Source organism: Phoenix dactylifera, chromosome 4, assembly GCF_051530095.1.
Source record: "Phoenix dactylifera cultivar Ajwa chromosome 4, Ajwa_hap1_PhDact_Kaust_v1.1, whole genome shotgun sequence".
NCBI lineage: Eukaryota > Viridiplantae > Streptophyta > Magnoliopsida > Arecales > Arecaceae > Phoenix > Phoenix dactylifera.
This window is the reverse complement of record NC_143193.1, coordinates 29,149,235-29,167,195: the sequence shown is the minus strand read 5'-3', so window position 1 is coordinate 29,167,195 and position 17,961 is coordinate 29,149,235. Positions and strand designations below refer to the sequence as shown.

The 17,961-nt window shown below is 41.0% G+C and overlaps 1 long non-coding RNA gene across 1 annotated transcript; it reads left to right on the top strand.

Moving 5' to 3' along the window:
- Window positions 1-14,017: 14,017 nt before the first annotated feature.
- Window positions 14,018-17,345, top strand: LOC149753773 (uncharacterized). Its single transcript, XR_016400423.1, has 3 exons — window positions 14,018-14,439; window positions 16,153-16,996; window positions 17,101-17,345. It is a non-coding gene; the product is annotated as an uncharacterized LOC149753773 (long non-coding RNA).
- The last annotated feature ends 616 nt before the right edge of the window (window positions 17,346-17,961 follow it).

Below are 17,961 nucleotides of genomic sequence, written 5' to 3'. Positions count from 1 at the left end.
CGTGCCGAGCTTTCCCACTACGTTTGCAAGCTGATGCACGAAAAAACAAGAGAGGTTTAGAGGTTACCAAGCAAAAATTGCGGCAAGCTAATTGATCAAACCTCTTCAGTATGTGTCCTCTAGTCGTCTAAAATTTGTTCCTTCTTTCTTTTTTTTCCGATAGTCCTAACAAAATAAATAATGATTAGTACATCTCAAAAATATAGCAATATAAGGAAGTAGATGTATCCAATCGCTAAAAAGAAACAAATAAAAATAAATGAACAAAAAGAAAACAACCGTGCTATCAATCTCCGGCAATGGCGCCAAAAAATTGATAGTCAACTTTAAAGACCACGTAATAGCACGTATCTTGTAGGATAGTAATTACGGATATCGATCCACAGAGATTGGGGTACAATTATTTTCTTAAAAATAATTGAAAAAAGAGTTTGTAGGAAAAAAAATTAAGCTATGCAATTTAATAAGAAATGCAATTAAAATGATATCAGTTGAGAGAACCTAGGGTAAGAAATTCACTTCTAACATAGTAACAAGGATTATTTATATTTTAATTCGTTCTTGAATTAACATGCAAATTGGCTACAATCCTTATAAGCATTTGAATAAAATATCACAAAAGTAATTTTAGGAAAATCCATCTTCAGTTGGTATGAAATGTCTACCCTAAACTAAGATGGCAGGACACTGCATCTTTCTTAAGCATGGATTATCTTTATACTTACTCAGTGATCATGAAAAATAATTGAATGAACATCATACTTAAAATCGTAGAAATTAAATATGAGATAAAAGAAAAGTATTCATTTAAGAATAAGAGGATTCATACAACTCCAAGAACAAACTTAAAGATACAAAACCCTTATTTCTCTGTTAGAGCTTCATCCAGCCCTAATAAAGGAATTAAGCTTCCATGCAGTAGTGGACGGTAGCAGCAACACAGTGGGACTCCATGACGATCGGCTCTCCCTCCCTTCCACGTCTGCTCCACTCTCGGACTACTCCAGCACCAGAAGAATTATTGGGTGTGAATCAATAGGAAGAGTCAATGCCCCTGGAAGAGAAGAACTCCTTCCTTTTATAGCTTTTGCTGGACCCTGTTATCACTGTTAGAATACCCCGATCATGCTGCTGAAATTTTAAAAAATTCAGATGCAGCGGAAGAGGCATGCGCGGGATCAACCGTTCATCGCATGAACGTTGTTCAAAAACCGTTCGTAGATAGATAAGAATTAAAAACTTTTAAAACCTTTAGAAGATCAGATCTTCACCTTGTGCGGGTAGATGATCACCGCAAACTGAAGTTCGTGGTTTAGGAAGAGGGTTCGCTTGAAGCCGTTCAAGTGTCCGGCCTCTACGGGTATCCACACGAAGCAGAGGACCGATCAAAGCTGTCTAGTCTTCCCGGGGTGCTAGCTCCCTTGCAAAGACTTCTTTTGATGGCTTATCTCCTCTCTTTCTTTCAACTCTTGAATGTACTTGAGAGGAGGAAGAAGAAGGATGAAGAAGAGGAAGAAGAAGAATCCCCACGCAGCCTTCTTTTCTTCCTTGCATTGGATGAAGGAAGGGAAGGGGAGGAGCCCGCCAACTCTTGGACCTTTGCTCTTCCTTTGCTTGCGGCTGCAGACCAAGGGAGAAGAGGGGGCGACGGCTGAAAAGAAGAGGGCTTCTAGTCACTAGGGCGCCGGCCCTTGCTCCCCTTTTTATGGCCATCTAGGGCTCCTACAAATTAGGAGCCCTAGACAAGTTTCCAAAGAGGGGGCGCCGGCCCCCTCTCTTCACCCTTCTCCACATGGAAAAGGGAGGGGCATATCCCCCTTCTCATGGTAAACCCTAATCCACATTAAGTAGGGTTTGGAATGCCCTAATGTGGTCAAGCCCTAATCCAATTAGGCTTAGCCCAAGGGTGAACCAATTTGGATCCAATCTAGGTAAGTCCTAATCCAATTAGAACTTAAATCAATTTTGACTCAATTGAACTCTTCAATCCTAATCTAATTAGGAGTCTTATTGATTCATTAGATTAATAATTAATTGTGACTTAAGAAATCCTAATCCAAATTAGGACATATTTAATTTTAGTCCTAATCCAATTAGGACTCTAATTTGAATCCGAAGTCCTAATCCGATTAGGACTCTAGGAATCCTACTCCAAGTAGGAATTCAATTTTAATTCAAAACTCCTAATCTAATTAGGATTGTAGGAATCCTATTCCAAGTAGGAATCCCAATCCTACTCCAACTAGGATTTCCAGTCCTAATCCAATTAGGACTCTAGGAATCCTACTCGAAGTAGGACTCTTGTTTCAAGTCCAATTAATTAATTTCCTTTGTTCCTTCTTCAACTGAATATCAATCGAATTGATTACTTGTGATTCCTAATCACGATTCAACCATCGAATCGGTCAATACTTCTAGTGTGTGTGACCCCATAGGTTCTACTCTGACTGGTAGTGAGATATATTATGATCTCTATCACAATATCATTGAAAACTCCTTTCAATGGATTGGAACAATTCCAACTCTACTCTTTAGGGTTTATCGATCATCGAGATAATCCCTATGAGTCCCACCATCCACCAGTGACACCTAGCAGCATGTAGTGGCTACCCAGTAGAATAGAATGATGAACCTCTAGGTGCAGTTATCGTGTGATACAGTCCTACTATCGTGGATCCCTACAGGACGGAGGTCATGGATAACTCGCCAAACCCCTTCGTCTGTCATATGTCAAGATTTATTCGACTCGAGTTCGATAGTGGAAAACTCTTTTTCCACTTTATATTACTGCCCTGGCCAAGGTCTTAGAACTTAGTCTAACAAATCACATAGGATCACTCCTCTTCTATCAAGGTCGATAGATTCCATGTAAGTGCATATCCTACTCCTACAGTGAACTTAATGCAGCCAATCTACACTACAAGGACCCATATGACTAGAGACCATGTATACGTGCAGTCAAACTACAATAACCTAACTGTGAGTAGCTGAAGCACCGCAGGTCAAAGGACCAGTCATACTACTGCAACATCAAGCAAATCACTGACGAGTGGATAGACATCCAAGTGACTTCTTGTCTTGGTCTCTAACAAGCACCTGCACTATCACTTCAGTGTTCCTACACTGTGGACTCAAGTCTCGTCCATCCTGAAGGAAAGTGATCTGTGCACTGATCGGATCGATCACCGTCCTCGTGATGATCCATTGATCAGGAGCATTTAGAAATTAATCACTAATGATACATGGCTCAAATTCTCAACTTTTGAGAATATGCATCATCATCTTATTAATTTCTTGGACGATTCATAGACACATAAACCATATGAATGAAAAGAATGCCCATTTATTAATCAATAATAATAAAGTCAAGTACCAAATTATGTCCTAGAATTAATAATGTGTCAGCCAGATTGGCTTCTAGGGCATACTTCTAACAATCTCCCACTTGCACTAAAGCCAATCAGCCATAAACCTAAGCCCCATCTTCTCAAGATGCGTTTTAGTTTTCTGCTGACTTAGCTGCTTAGTGAATGGGTCCGCCACATTTCTTGTGGAGTCTACTCTCTGATCCTCTACTTATTTTCTTTCGAGGTAGTCGCTTATTAGGTTAAACTGCCGCTCTAAGTGCTTCGATTTCTGGTGAGACCTTTGGCTCCTTAGCTAGTGCTATGGTGCCTTTGTTCTCGCAGTAGAGTGTTATGACATCTGATGACATTACTCCTAACTCTGCAATGAACCTTTTAAACCAAAAGATTTCCACTGCACCTTTAGAGACGGCTTAACATTCAGCTTCTAAGGTAGAATCTATAATGATCGGTTGTTTGGAACTCCACCATTGCACATATTCTGATGTAGACTTTCTATCATCAATATGTGTGCATCCTTCTACCTTCAACTCTGATCTTCTCCCAAAGACCAAGAACATGTCCTTAGTTCTTCTCAAGTACTTAAGATTGTTCTTCACAGCTATCCAGTGCTTTTTGCCTGGATCTGATTAACATATGCTCGTGACATTCACAGCATGTACTATATCAAGTCATGTACATAGCATGGCATACATGAGGCTCCCTATTGCTGATGCATAGGGGATCTTGCTCATGCATTGAATCTCTTCAGATGTGTTGGGGCACATCTTCTTGGAGAGATTAATTCCATGCCTTAGGGGTAAGAGACCCCTTTTAGAGTTTTCCATGCTGAACCTTTTCAGCACTTCCTCTATGTACATCTTCTGTGATAGGCCAAGCATCCTTTTAGATCTATCTCTGTAGACCTTTATTCCCAAAATATAGGATGCTTCCCCAAGGTTTTTCATGGAGAATTCTTTTGACAACCAGACCTTGACCGAGGTTAGTATGGAAATATCATTCCCTATCAGTAGGATGTCGTCCACGTACAGTACGAGAAATACGACAGCGCTCCCACTAACCCTTTTGTAAACACACGGTTCCTCTTCGTTTTTGATGAAATCAAACATTTTGATTGCGTCATTGAAACGAGTGTTCCAACTCCGAGATGCTTGCTTTAGTCCATAGATGGACCTTTGCAGCTTGCAGACCTTGTGATCTCCATTACTGGAAGTGAAACCCAAAGGCTGTTCCATATAGATATCTTCATCAAGATATCCATTCAGGAAAGAAGTTTTCACATCCATCTGCCAGATTTGAAATGCTGCAATGGCAAGCAATGTTCGGATGGATTTTAGCATGGCTACAGGTGAAAAGGTCTCCTGATAGTTAATGCCTTCGGGCTGACTATACCCTTTCGCCATAAGCCTTGCCTTATAGGTCTCTACCTCTCCATCCGAACCTATCTTCCTTTTATAGATCCATTTGCATCCAATAGGTATAATACCTTCTGGTGGATTCACTAAAGTCCAGACTTGGTTGGAATGCATGGAGTCTAACTCTGACTTCATAGCTTCCAACCATTTCTCGAAATCGATATCAGATATCACCTCGTCGTAGGTTTTGGGATCCTGCGTGTGATCCCTATCTCCCACTAGGAATATTTCCTCGGTATCCTCTTCTAGTATACCTAAGTATCTATCGGGAGGATGGGAGACCCTACTAGATCTACGAGATGGTTGAGGGACATCGTGTGCTGGCTCTGTATGAATGGGTTCGATAGGATCCATGACTCGTTGCTTTTCAGAGACTTTCTCTTCAAGCTCATTTTTCCTCCCACTGCCTCTATCAAGGATAAACTGGTTTTTCAAGAAGATGGCGTGACGGCTCACAAACACATTGTGATCCTCTGAGACGGAAAGAATTGTATCCTAATGACTCTTTAGGATATCCTATAAAACGAGCACTTATGGTCCTAGCCTCTAACTTGTCTGCCTGTAGTCTCTTGACGTGGGCCGGACATTCCCAAATCTTGGTTTCTTACCATGTCAATCTCATATGGTGCGGTAGGAATGAACTTTAGAGGGAACTCTATTCAACAAGTAAATAGCTGAAAATAGGGCATCTATCTAAAGAAACAAGGGTAAATCAGTGAAGCTCATCATGGACTGGACCATATCAATAGAGTCCGATTCCTCCTCTCTGACACTCCATTGAGCTGAGGTGTTCCAGGAGGAGTCCATTATGAAGCTATACCATTCTCCTTGAGACAATCACGGAACTCTCCATTAAGGTATTCACTTCCTCGATCTGATCGAAGAACCTTAATAAGTTTTTGTGCTTATTTTTCTACTTCATATCTAAGCTTTTTGAACCTTTCAAAAATTTTATATTTGTGTCTCATACACATATCCATACCGTGAGTAATCATCGGTAAATGAAGTAAAAATTATAACCCCTAGCCTGCACATCGAATGGGCCACACACATCAGTGTGTACTAGGGTAAGTATTTCAGTGGACCTCCCTATGTCCTACAAAGGATAATTTGGCCATCTTTTCTTGAAGGCAGAATTCACAAATCAAATATGACTCGAAAGTCAATGAGCCCAAAAGCTCATGTTTCTCCAATTTGTTTATTTTGTCTTCTCCTATATGGCCAAGCCTGAGGTGCCATAAATACTTTAGATTTATCTCATTTTTGGATCTATTAGATCCTATGGTATTCACTGTTTGCTCAGATATATTCACAGATACATCCATATGTATGTGATAGAGACTGTCAATCATAAAACCATTTTGAATCAATTTAATAAATAAAAATCTTTCTGTGCTAAATAAAATACAGAAATCAAATTTCTGCTAGCAATAGGTAACAGTCCCTAAGTATTCTGAGCATATCTGACAAACCTTCTGAAGGTCTATCACCCTTCATGTTCTTTATGCTTTCCATGTATGTAGGACAGTTTCTCTTCCAATGGCCGTCCATGATGCAATGGAAACACTTTTCCTTGCAATTGGCCTTTGTCTTGGAACTTCCTTACTTGGTGTTTTCTTAGTCTTCTGCTTCTTTGCAGGCTTCTTCTTCTTCCAAATAGACTCTCTCTTGAAAGTAGAAACCAACTTGATAGCAAAAACGATGCTCCTTGAACTTCTTCAAGGTCCCTAAGGTGGTTACCAATTTATTTAACAATTCTATTTTAGTGCATACAACCTTGTTCATATGGTAGTTTACTATAAACTATTCATATGAAGCTGGAAGGGATTGCGGGATCAAATCCATTTGCAATTCCTTGTGCATGGTCATGCCAAGCTTCTCAAGCTTCTCTAAGTCCTTTATCATGGTCAAACCATGATCATGGACAGACTGCCCATCGTGCATCTTGGCTTTGAAGAGCCTCTTTGATACTTCAAACCGAGCTGCGTGACTCTGATCACCATACAACTCTTGCAGGTGATTTAATATGTCCCTGGCAGTCTCATGTTCTCATGCCGGCATTGTAATTCATTGGACATGGATGCCATTGTGCAGCACCTAACTTTATTGTCATTGTTCGTCCACTTAACAAGCGTCTTACGCTGATCAGTGATCGGACGGATTGGTAACATGGGGATTCCATGGTCTAGCATATATCCGAATTTCTCATAATTCAAAACTATTTTTGAAATTTGCTGAGCCAATCTTTATAATTGGGTTTGGTCAAACGGTTGTTCTATAGGATATGAGTTAAGAGTCTAGAAGCTGACTTTATAATCCTCAGAGAGTAAAGATTCTAGTTAGACTTTTGTACTTGATCCTAATCTGTTCTAAGGTCTTTTAGAACAAATGTAACTCCCACTATTTTCTCGAATTCCTCACACCCCCCTGGTAGAAAAACGGAAATCCCACACGACTAGGGTTTCTAGTGGGTACTGCGGTCCCACCGATTTACATGCACCTCACCTAACAGTTATTGGTGACACATAGATTGATGAATGTACAACTCTTGTACAATGCTTCTCAAGCATGTTGCAGTGTAACTTGGTCTCTAAGCCATGAAGACCTCACCTAACAGTTATTGGTCCCATTTCTTAGTTAAGTCAGACCCACCGTATAACCATAGGAATAAAGTCGTCATTGGGTCCTCACCTAATAGTTATTGGTGCCCAACCCCACCTTTACCCTACAACATCTCATGTCTATAGAGAGGTCCAGCCCCCCGATGCAACTTGACCACTGTATCCAGCCGAGACAAATCAACATCAGAAAGGCCTTAGCAGCTTTACTATAGTGGAAGACCTATTGACTTAATATTGGTTAATCAGGTCTTAGTGTTTGCAACTTGAGCTCTTCATAAGAGGTAATCGAACAATTGGCCAGGTAAGCAGGTGGGAGGCTCCCCTTACTCAGAGAGTAAGGTCCTAATTAAGTAACCACCTTTCATGCTTTCCTAGACACTAATTAGATCAATTAATCTAATATGACTTGCTCATGTTGGTTCACTCTCAACTTGATTGAGGAGGTTTTAATTTAGGTCTCAATTGGATTTGCTACATCACATGTAAACCTATCTACCCGACTCTCATTCACATCACATGCAAACGGCACATTGCAGGCAGTTATAATCGCAGCAATAATTAAAGCTAAACTTTAAATAGGTGATGATCATGGATTCTAGTTAGGTCGTATTACAAGCACATGCACGTCAATCGATCAACTGGTCTTCAACTCTTGAATTGGTTCCAAGCCTCCTTGATCCGATCCTTGACCAACTCTTGATCCAATCGCGATCAACCGCTTAGGCCCCTGCTCATCTCGTGCATCATCTTCGACTTGATCGTTGACGTACATCACATCACAGAAATACAACCAGATGTAAAATAAAAATTAAAAATAAATTACATCTCCTTTTAGGAGGTACGCAGGCCTCTCAAAACATCAAATAAGATGCATGCAAGCATCTGAAAAATTACATGACATCACAGATCACATCGTAGGTCATTACATTTGATACCAAAAGGGTTTGAATCCCATGATCATCACCACATGCAACAATTATAATTTTCAGATCTGAAAACTAACTGATTATCTCATGACATAGGTTGCTGATCATGCTAATCATGATTCTAAACTCTGTAATCTCATTAACAATGCAATTAGAATCATCATCTTATCATATAAAAATCAGCATGCAAAAATCAGCATCCTAGAAAAAATCTGCATGCAGAAAATTTTCAGCATGCATAATCTTTCAATTTTCAGATCTAATAAGCCTATTAATAATTAATCCTTACCTTAATCTACGAAGCTTAAGCTCTGACACCACTGTTAGAATACCCCGATCATGCCGCTGAAATTTTAAAAAATTCAGATGCAGCGGAAGAGGCATGCGCGGGATCAACCGTTCATCGCATGAATGTTGTTCAAAAACCGTTCGTAGATAGATAAGAATTAAAAACTTTTAAAACCTTTAGAAGATCAGATCTTCACCTTGTGCGGGTAGATGATCACCGCAAACTGAAGTTCGCGGTTTAGGAAGAGGGTTCGCTTGAAGCCGTTCAAGTGTCCGGCCTCTACGGGTATCCATACGAAGCAGAGGACCGATCAAAGCTGTCTAGTCTTCCCGGGGTGCTAGCTCCCTTGCAAAGACTTCTTTTGATGGCTTATCTCCTCTCTTTCTTTCAACTCTTGAATGTACTTGAGAGGAGGAAGAAGAAGGATGAAGAAGAGGAAGAAGAAGAATCCCCATGCAGCCTTCTTTTCTTCCTTGCATTGGATGAAGGAAGGGAAGGGGAGGAGCCCGCCAACTCTTGGACCTTTGCTCTTCCTTTGCTTGCGGCTGCAGACCAAGGGAGAAGAGGGGGCGACGGCTGAAAAGAAGAGGGCTTCTAGTCACTAGGGCGCCGGCCCTTGCTCCCCTTTTTATAGCCATCTAGGGCTCCTACAAATTAGGAGCCCTAGACAAGTTTCCAAAGAGGGGGCGCCGGCCCTTGCTCCCCTTTTTATAGCCATCTAGGGCTCCTACAAATTAGGAGCCCTAGACAAGTTTCCAAAGAGGGGGCGCCGGCCCCCTCTCTTCACCCTTCTCCACATGGAAAAGGGAGGGGCATATCCCCCTCCTCATGGTAAACCCTAATCCACATTAAGTAGGGTTTGGAATGCCCTAATGTGGTCAAGCCCTAATCCAATTAGGCTTAGCCCAAGGGTGAACCAATTTGGATCCAATCTAGGTAAGTCCTAATCCAATTAGAACTTAAATCAATTTCGACTCAATTGAACTCTTCAATCCTAATCCAATTAGGAGTCTTATTGATTCATTAGATTAATAATTAATTGTGACTTAAGAAACCCTAATCCAAATTAGGACATATTTAATTTTAGTCCTAATCCAATTAGGACTCTAATTTGAATCTGAAGTCCTAATCCGATTAGGACTCTAGGAATCCTACTCCAAGTAGGAATCCAATTTTAATTCAAAACTCCTAATCTAATTAGGATTGTAGGAATCCAATTTCAAGTAGGAATTCCAATCCTACTCCAACTAGGATTTTCAGTCCTAATCCAATTAGGACTCTAGGAATCCTACTCGAAGTAGGACTCTTGTTTCAAGTCCAATTAATTAATTCCCTTTGTTCCTTCTTCAACTGAATATCAATCGAATTGATTACTTGTGATTCCTAATCACGATTCAACCATCGGATCGGTCAATACTTCTAGTGTGTGTGACCCCATAGGTTCTACTCTGACTGGTAGTGAGATATATTATGATCTCTATCACAATATCATTGAAAACTCCTTTCAATGGATTGGAACAATTCCAACTCTACTCTTTAGGGTTTATCGATCATCGAGATAATCCCTGTGAGTCCCACCATCCACCAGTGACACCTAGCAGCATGTAGTGGCTACCCAGTAGAATAGAATGATGAACCTCTAGGTGCAGTTATCGTGTGATACAGTCCTACTATCGTGGATCCCTACAGGACGGAGGTCATGGATAACTCGCCAAACCCCTTCGTCTGTCATATGTCAAGATTTATTCGACTCGAGTTCGATAGTGAAAAACTCTTTTTGTACTTTATATTACTGCCCTGGCCAAGGTCTTAGAACTTAGTCTAACAAATCACATAGGATCACTCCTCTTCTATCAAGGTCGATAGATTCCATGTAAGTGCATACCCTACTCCTACAGTGAACTTAATGCAGCCAATCTACACTACAAGGACCCATATGACTAGAGACCATGTATACATGCAGTCAAACTACAATAACCTCACTGTGAGTAGCTGAAGCACCGCAGGTCAAAGGACCAGTCATACTACTGCAACATCAAGCAAGTCACTGACGAGTGGATAGACATCCAAGTGACTTCTTGTCTTGGTCACGCTCAGTACCCTTGTTCTCTAACAAGCACCTGCACTATCACTTCAGTGTCCCTATACTGTGGACTCAAGTCTCGTCCATCCTGAAGAAAAGTGATCTGTGCACTGATCGGATCGATCACCGTCCTCGTGATGATCCATTGATCAGGAGCATTTAGAAATTAATCACCAATGATACATGGCTCAAATTCTCAACTCTTGAGAATATGCATCATCATCTTATTAATTTCTTGGACGATTCATAGACACATAAACCATATGAATGAAAAGAATGCCCATTTATTAATCAATAATAATAAAGTCAAGTACCAAATTATGTCCTAGAATTAATAATGTGTCAGCCAGATTGGCTTCTAGGGCATACTTCTAACAATCACACCATGTCGTGGGAGGATAAGGGCGAAGAAACTGACATGGGTGAGATGCGGTGGAAAGGTTGGATGGCTAAAGATGTTGATCCGCATTGAAGAAGGTGATGATCTCGATCACATCCCGGAATGAGTGCGGATGCAGTTGGATTTGGAGCTTATCCCGTGTGACTCTGTTCTGCTGGGAGAAAGTGATCCGAAATGCTGAGATGGAGGAATCACGTAGATGATGGAGCTGGATGCGAAGATCGTGGGATATGGCCTCAGAAGATCATCCACGGATGCTGAGATCGACTGGGAATGGAGCTTCGATGCGTTGGTTTCATGCGGATGGCTGGAACGAACATGGGACACTGGTGATGCAGCTTCAACGCAGAGGATGCGTGGACATTTGAGAGGATCTCGAAGGGATGAGGTGGCTGGTAGTGAGCTGGGAGGATGGACTTGGATTCGGCTGGCAGTTGGGATGAAGCTCGCGATAGGGAGACTCAAGCTTTGATCCGCTGAAGTAGGGGAAAACTCGGAACAGGGGGAATGGGAGATGATCCGTGAAGCTCGGGATGCTGGGAACAGACGCCTAGGTTGGCTTGATCCGTGATGAAGGGATGATGGGATGCATGCGGGGAAGACGCGTGAGCTAAGAAGATGATGCTGGATGCGAAAAAGATGCATACGGTCGCTTGCGAATGGTGGATACGGCTGGGATGCTGATCCTTACATTGGGAAGAAGATGATCGCAGAGAAGAGCTGGGAGCGAAGGCTAGATCTGCGGAGGATGGGCAGTTGGACGCGATCGAGAATGGAGTTGATCTGGCAGGAGGTTGGGATGCTGAGATTTGCTGGGATTGGGCCGCGATAAGATGATACTCTGTTCTGAAGCAGAGGATAAGGATGAAGGTTGGGTTTGATAGGAAATCTAGGATGATCATATGCGGATGGGATGAAGGTGGATCACGGAAATAGTTGGGAATCCGAAAGAAGAGGGTGGTTGCTGGCTTGGTTTTGTTCGTGGGACACGGGAGCTAGGAAGGACGTGGAGTCATCTGGATGCACGCGGACAGTCATCCTGGGTGAGATCTAGCGGAAGAAGCTGGGTGATTCGGAGAAGGATCGGATGATGCAGATGATGTGGAAGGAAATGAACTGAAGGAGGAGCTTATCCGGGCTTATCCAGGCGCGAGAGACTTGGGAATCCGGCTGGGATCAGAAGAGGACGCGGCTTGTTCTTGGATGGGCTCTGTTCGTGGACGTGGAGGGATCCGTGGATGAGGAAGTTTGGATTCGGCTGGGAGGAGTGGGTTGTATCACGGAGAGGTGAAAATGCTGGGAAAAATCCGGAACCAGAGGGAACTCTGATACGTGGAAGGATTAGATGGATAATTTGTTTGCAAAGTAATCCTGCCATCCAAGCATTCATGATCCTTCTTACTTTTGAAATCCCATGTATTTTGGCATATAGGCATGTGTCACTCGGGATGGCTGCCACGTGTGCTCTAGCGTGATCAGTCTTCATGGTTATGAGCCAGATAAATGATGGGTTCGACCCGACCTGCATACGTTGAATTCGATTCAAAATCAAACAAACCTGAATTACTTTTGATAAATTATTAGAATGCAATGTTGAAGGGAAATATATTTTTTTTATAATTAAATTTATGAAATATGTGCATAATAATAATAGTAAGTGCTATGTAAAATAGATGAATTTATTCATTATTTAGCACTTATCAGTTATTCATAGTGAGGTTATTGTAGTTTGAGTGCACGTATATATTGTCTCTAGCCATATGAGTCCTTGTGGTATAGATTGGCCGTAGTAGACTCAATGTAGGAGTAGAGTATGCACCTACAAGGAATCTATTGACCTTGGTAGATAAGGAGTGATCCTATATGATTTATAAAATTGAGTTCGTAAGACCTCGACCGGGGCAGTAAGTATAGTGGAGGAAAGAGCTTTCCACTCTCGAACTTAAGTCAAATAAATCTAGACATATTACAGACGATGGGGTTTGACGAGTTATCCATAACCTCCATTTTGTAGGATCCACGATAGAAGGACTGTATCATACGATAACTGCACCTAGAAGTTCATCATTCCATTCTGCTGGGTTGCCACTACATGCTGCTAGGTGTCACTGGTGGATGGTGAGAGTCACAGGGACTATCTTGATGATCGATGATCCCTGGTAAGTTGAGTTGGAATTGTTCCAACCCATTGAAAAGAACTTTCAATGATATTGTGATAGAGATCGCAGTATATCTCACTACCAGATAGAATAGAATCTATGGGGTCACACATATTGGAGGTATTGACTGATCCGATAGTTGAAATGTGATTAGCAATCACAAATAATTTATAATTATCAATCTGATTGATAATGGGTCTAACCCACTAAGAGTTAGTGAGTTGAAGAAGGAATAATAAGATTTAGTTAATTGGACTTAAACACGAGTCCTACTTGGAGTAGGATTCCTAGAGTCCTAATTAGATTAGGACTTCGAATTCAAATTAGAGTCCTACTTGAAGTAGGATTTTTAGAGTCCTAATTAGATTAGGACTTCAACTTTTAATTAGAGTCTTACTTGGAGTAGGATTTCTAAAGTCCTAATTGGATTAGAACTAAAATTGAATAAGTCCTAATTGGATTAGGATTGAAGAGTTCAATGAGTCATAATTCAATTGGGTCCTAATTGGACTAGGACTTGCATGAAAAACCCAAATTGGTTCATATCTTGGTGGAAGACTAATTAGATTAGGACTCGATCATAAGGGGCTAACTAATCCTCCTTAGAGGAGGATTAGGTTAGCTAAGGAGGAAGGGCGTGCGCCCCTCCTCTCTTGGGTTTTTTGGTGCGGCATGCAAAGAGGGGCTGGCGCCCCTCTTGGAGATAACGATGGATCTCCTATTTTTTAGGAGCTCCACATGCCTTTAAAAGGAGATGAAGGGCGCGGCACCTAGGGCATATTGGCTCTCCTCTCTTCCAACCATGACCCCTCCTCTCCTCCTCTCTTGTTTCAGCTACAAGCAAGGAAAAAGAAAAAGAAGGTTTGGCGGCATCCTTCCTTCTCTCCTTTGGCTCCAACGCCAAGCAAAGGAAAAAGGCTGCAAGTGCTTGTGTTCTTCTTCCTAGATTCATCCTTCTTCTTCCTCCTTCCTAAGGTAATCAAGGGTTGATTCAAAGAAAGAATTTTAGCTATCAAAAGTTATCTCTGTAAGGGAGCTAACACCCCGGAAAGACAAGAGAGCTTTGATCGGTCCTCTGCTTCGTGTGGATACCCGTAGAGGCCAGTCATGTGTGCGGCTTCAAGCGAACCTTTATCAAATACCACGATCATCAGTTTGCGGTAATCATCTACCTGCATAAGGTGAAGATCTGATCTTCTTAAAGATGTAAAAAGTTTTAATCCTAATCTATCTACGAGCGATAGTTTTAAATATTGTTCATGCAATGAACGGCATCTCGCGCATGCCTTCCGCTGCGTTCAGAATTTTTCTGCGGCATGCGAGGGATCCCAATAGTGGTATCATATCCAAGGCTATGTAGATTAAGATTAGGATTAATTATTAAAGGCATATTAGATCTGAAATTTAAAATATTATGCATGCTGAAATTTTCTGCATGCAGAATTTCAGGTTGTTGATTTTTCTGCATGCTAATTTTTGTATGCTTGGATTAATGATTCTATTGCTTTGATAATATGATTACAAATATTTAGAATCATATTTTGCATGATCAGCAACTCATGAGATGACATAATTAGATAAGTTTCAGATCTGTAAATTATATTTATGCATGAGATGCGTATGGTGATGATCATGGATGAACCCTTTTTGAATGTGCTAAAATGTTCTGTGACGTCTGTGATGTTATGAGATGGCATGTAATTCAGATTTTCAGATGCCTACGTGCATCTTAAATTTATGTATTAGAGACTTGCGTGTCTCATAAAAAAAGGGGTCGTAATTATTCTTTTATTTTTAAATTTTATCTGGGATGTAACTGTGATGTGTTTGCGCATCAATGGTTGATCGATGCATGCCTCTACAAGCACGAATTGCTCGGATCGAGATCAAGGGTTGATTGAAGAAGGATCAAGAAGTTGAACGCAATTGGACCTAAGGGATCAAGATCGAGTCAACAGTTGAAGACGATCTAACTAATTGACGTGCATGTGCTTGTACTATGACCCCATCCTGGATCCATGATCATCATCAGTTACATTTATTTTTGTGATTATGCCTGGATATTTATGTTTATGTTTATGCATAGTGGGTAGATATATATTTGCATGAGATGTGGATAGTCAATCGTTAGAAACCTAAATTAAAACCTCCTCAATCAGTCAAGAATGAACCAACAATGAGCTAATCATATTAGATTAATTAATCTAATTGGTGTCTAGGAAAGCATGAAAGGTAGTTACTTAATTAGGACCTTACTCTCCAAGTAAGGGGAGCCTCCCACCTGCTTACCTGGCCAATTGATCGATTACCTTCTATAAAGAGCTCAAGGTTGTAAACACTAAGACCTGATTACGCAATACTAAGTCCATAGGTCTTCCACCGTAGTAGAGCTGCTAAGGTCTTTTTGGTGTTGATTTATCTCGGCTGGACACAGTGGGCAAGTTGCATCGGGGGGTTGGACCTCTCTATAGACATGAGATGTTGTAGGGATAAAGATGGGATTGGGGGCCAATAACTATTAGGTGAGGACCCAATAACGACTTTATTTCTGCGGTTATACGGTGGGTTTGACTTAACTAAGGAATGGGGCCAATAACTGTTAGGTGAGGTCTTTATGACTTAGAGACTGAGTAGCACTGCAATTTGCTTGAGAAGTATTGTACAAGAGTTGTATACTCATCTATTTATATGTCACCAATAACTGTTAGATGAGGCGACGTAAAACGGTGGGACCGTAGTACCTACTAGAAATTCTAGTCGTGTAGAGTTTTCGTTTCTCCACCAGAAGAGTGTGAGGGATTCGACAAAATAGTGGAAGGTACATTTGTTTTAAAAGTCCATAAAATAAATAGAGTTCAAATACAAAATCTAACTAAAATCTTTACTCTCTACAGATCACAACGTCAGCTTCGAACCTCTTGATCTGTATTCTTGAGACCAACCGACTGACCGGAACCAATTACAAAGACTGGCTAAGAAACCTGAAAATTGTTCTGAGTTGCGAGAAAATAGGCTACGTACTCGATAATGATATCCCTAGGTTACCAGCACGTCCTACTGATGATCAGCATGAGACGTATCAAAAGTGGATGGATGATGACATTAGGGTCAAGTGCTACATCATGGTATCTATGACCAATGAACTCCAATGCCAGCATGAGAATATGAAGACTGTTAGGGAGATATTGGCACACCTGCAAAAGTTGTATGGTGAGCAGAGTCGCACAGCTCATTTTGAAGTGTCCAAGAGGCTTTTCAAGGCAAAAATGCACGAGGAACAATCTGTCCATGATCATGGTTTGATTATGATCAAGGACCTAGAGGAGCTTGAGAAGCTCGGTATGACCATGCATAAGAAATTGCAAGTCGATTTGATCCTGCAATCCCTTTCTGATTCATTTGGGTAGTTTATAGTAAACTACCACATGAATAAGATTGAATGCACTAAGACTGAACTATTGAATATGTTGGTAACTACTGAGGAGGCCTTGAAAGGTTCAAAATGCACTATCTTTACTGCTGAATTGACTTCTGCTTCCAAGAGAAAGTCTATTTGAAAGGAAAAAAAGCCTGCGAAGAAGCAAAAGAAAAACAAGAAGCCAAAGAAGGAAGCTCAAAAGAAAAAGGCTAATGACAAAGGAAAATGTTTCCACCGCAATGTCGATGGCCACTGAAAGAGAAATTGTCCTTCATATCTCGAGAGCCTGAAAAATAAAAGGACAGACACACCTTCAGAAGGTATGTTAGACTTGCTCGTAATTGAAACTAATCTTATGGTTTCTTCTACTTCCAGTTGGGTTATAGATTTTGGTTCTAGTGCTTACTTGTACTCTACTATGCAGGGTCTAAAGGAAAATAGAAGGCTAGCGAAAGATGCAGTAACCCTTCGGGTTGGCAACGGGGCAAGAGTTGCTGTTGTGGCTGTGGGCACCTATCCTCTACGACTGCCATCTTATTTTAGTTTATTGCTTCGAGACTGTTATTATATACCTGCTACTAGCAGAAATTTGATTTTCTTTTAGTGTTTAGCACAGGAATTATCCTGTTATGTTTTTACATTTGATAAAGACTGTTGTCCTATTTATTTTAGAAATAAATTAGTTGCACATGGTTTTATGATTGACAGTCTCTATTACTTACATGTCGATGTATATGTGAATGTGTTTGAGCAAGTAGTGAGTGTCATAGGATCCAAAAGATCCAGAGATGAGATAAACCAGAAGTATTTGTGGCAGCTCAGACTTGGCCATATTGGAGAGGACAGGATAAACAAACTGGAGAAAGATAGGCTTCTAGGCTTATTGACTTCCGAGTCATATTCAGTTTGTAAATCCTGTCTTCAAGAAAAAATGGCTAGATTACCCTTTGTTGGACATGGGGAAAGGACCATTGAAATACTTACCCTGGTACACACTGATATGTGTGGCCCATTCGATGTGCTAGCCAGGGGTCGTTATTCGTACTTCATTACCTTTATCGATGATTATTCACGATATGGGTATGTGTATCTTATGAGACACAAATTTGAGTCTTTTAAAAAGTTCAAAGAGTTCAGAAATAAAGTAGAAAAACAAACTGGAAAGCCCCTCAAGACTCTTCAATCAGATCGAGGAAGAGAATACCTTAGTGGCAAATTCTAGGACTATCTCAAGGAGAATGGCATAGCCTCACAATGGATGCCTCCGGGAACACCTCAACTCAAT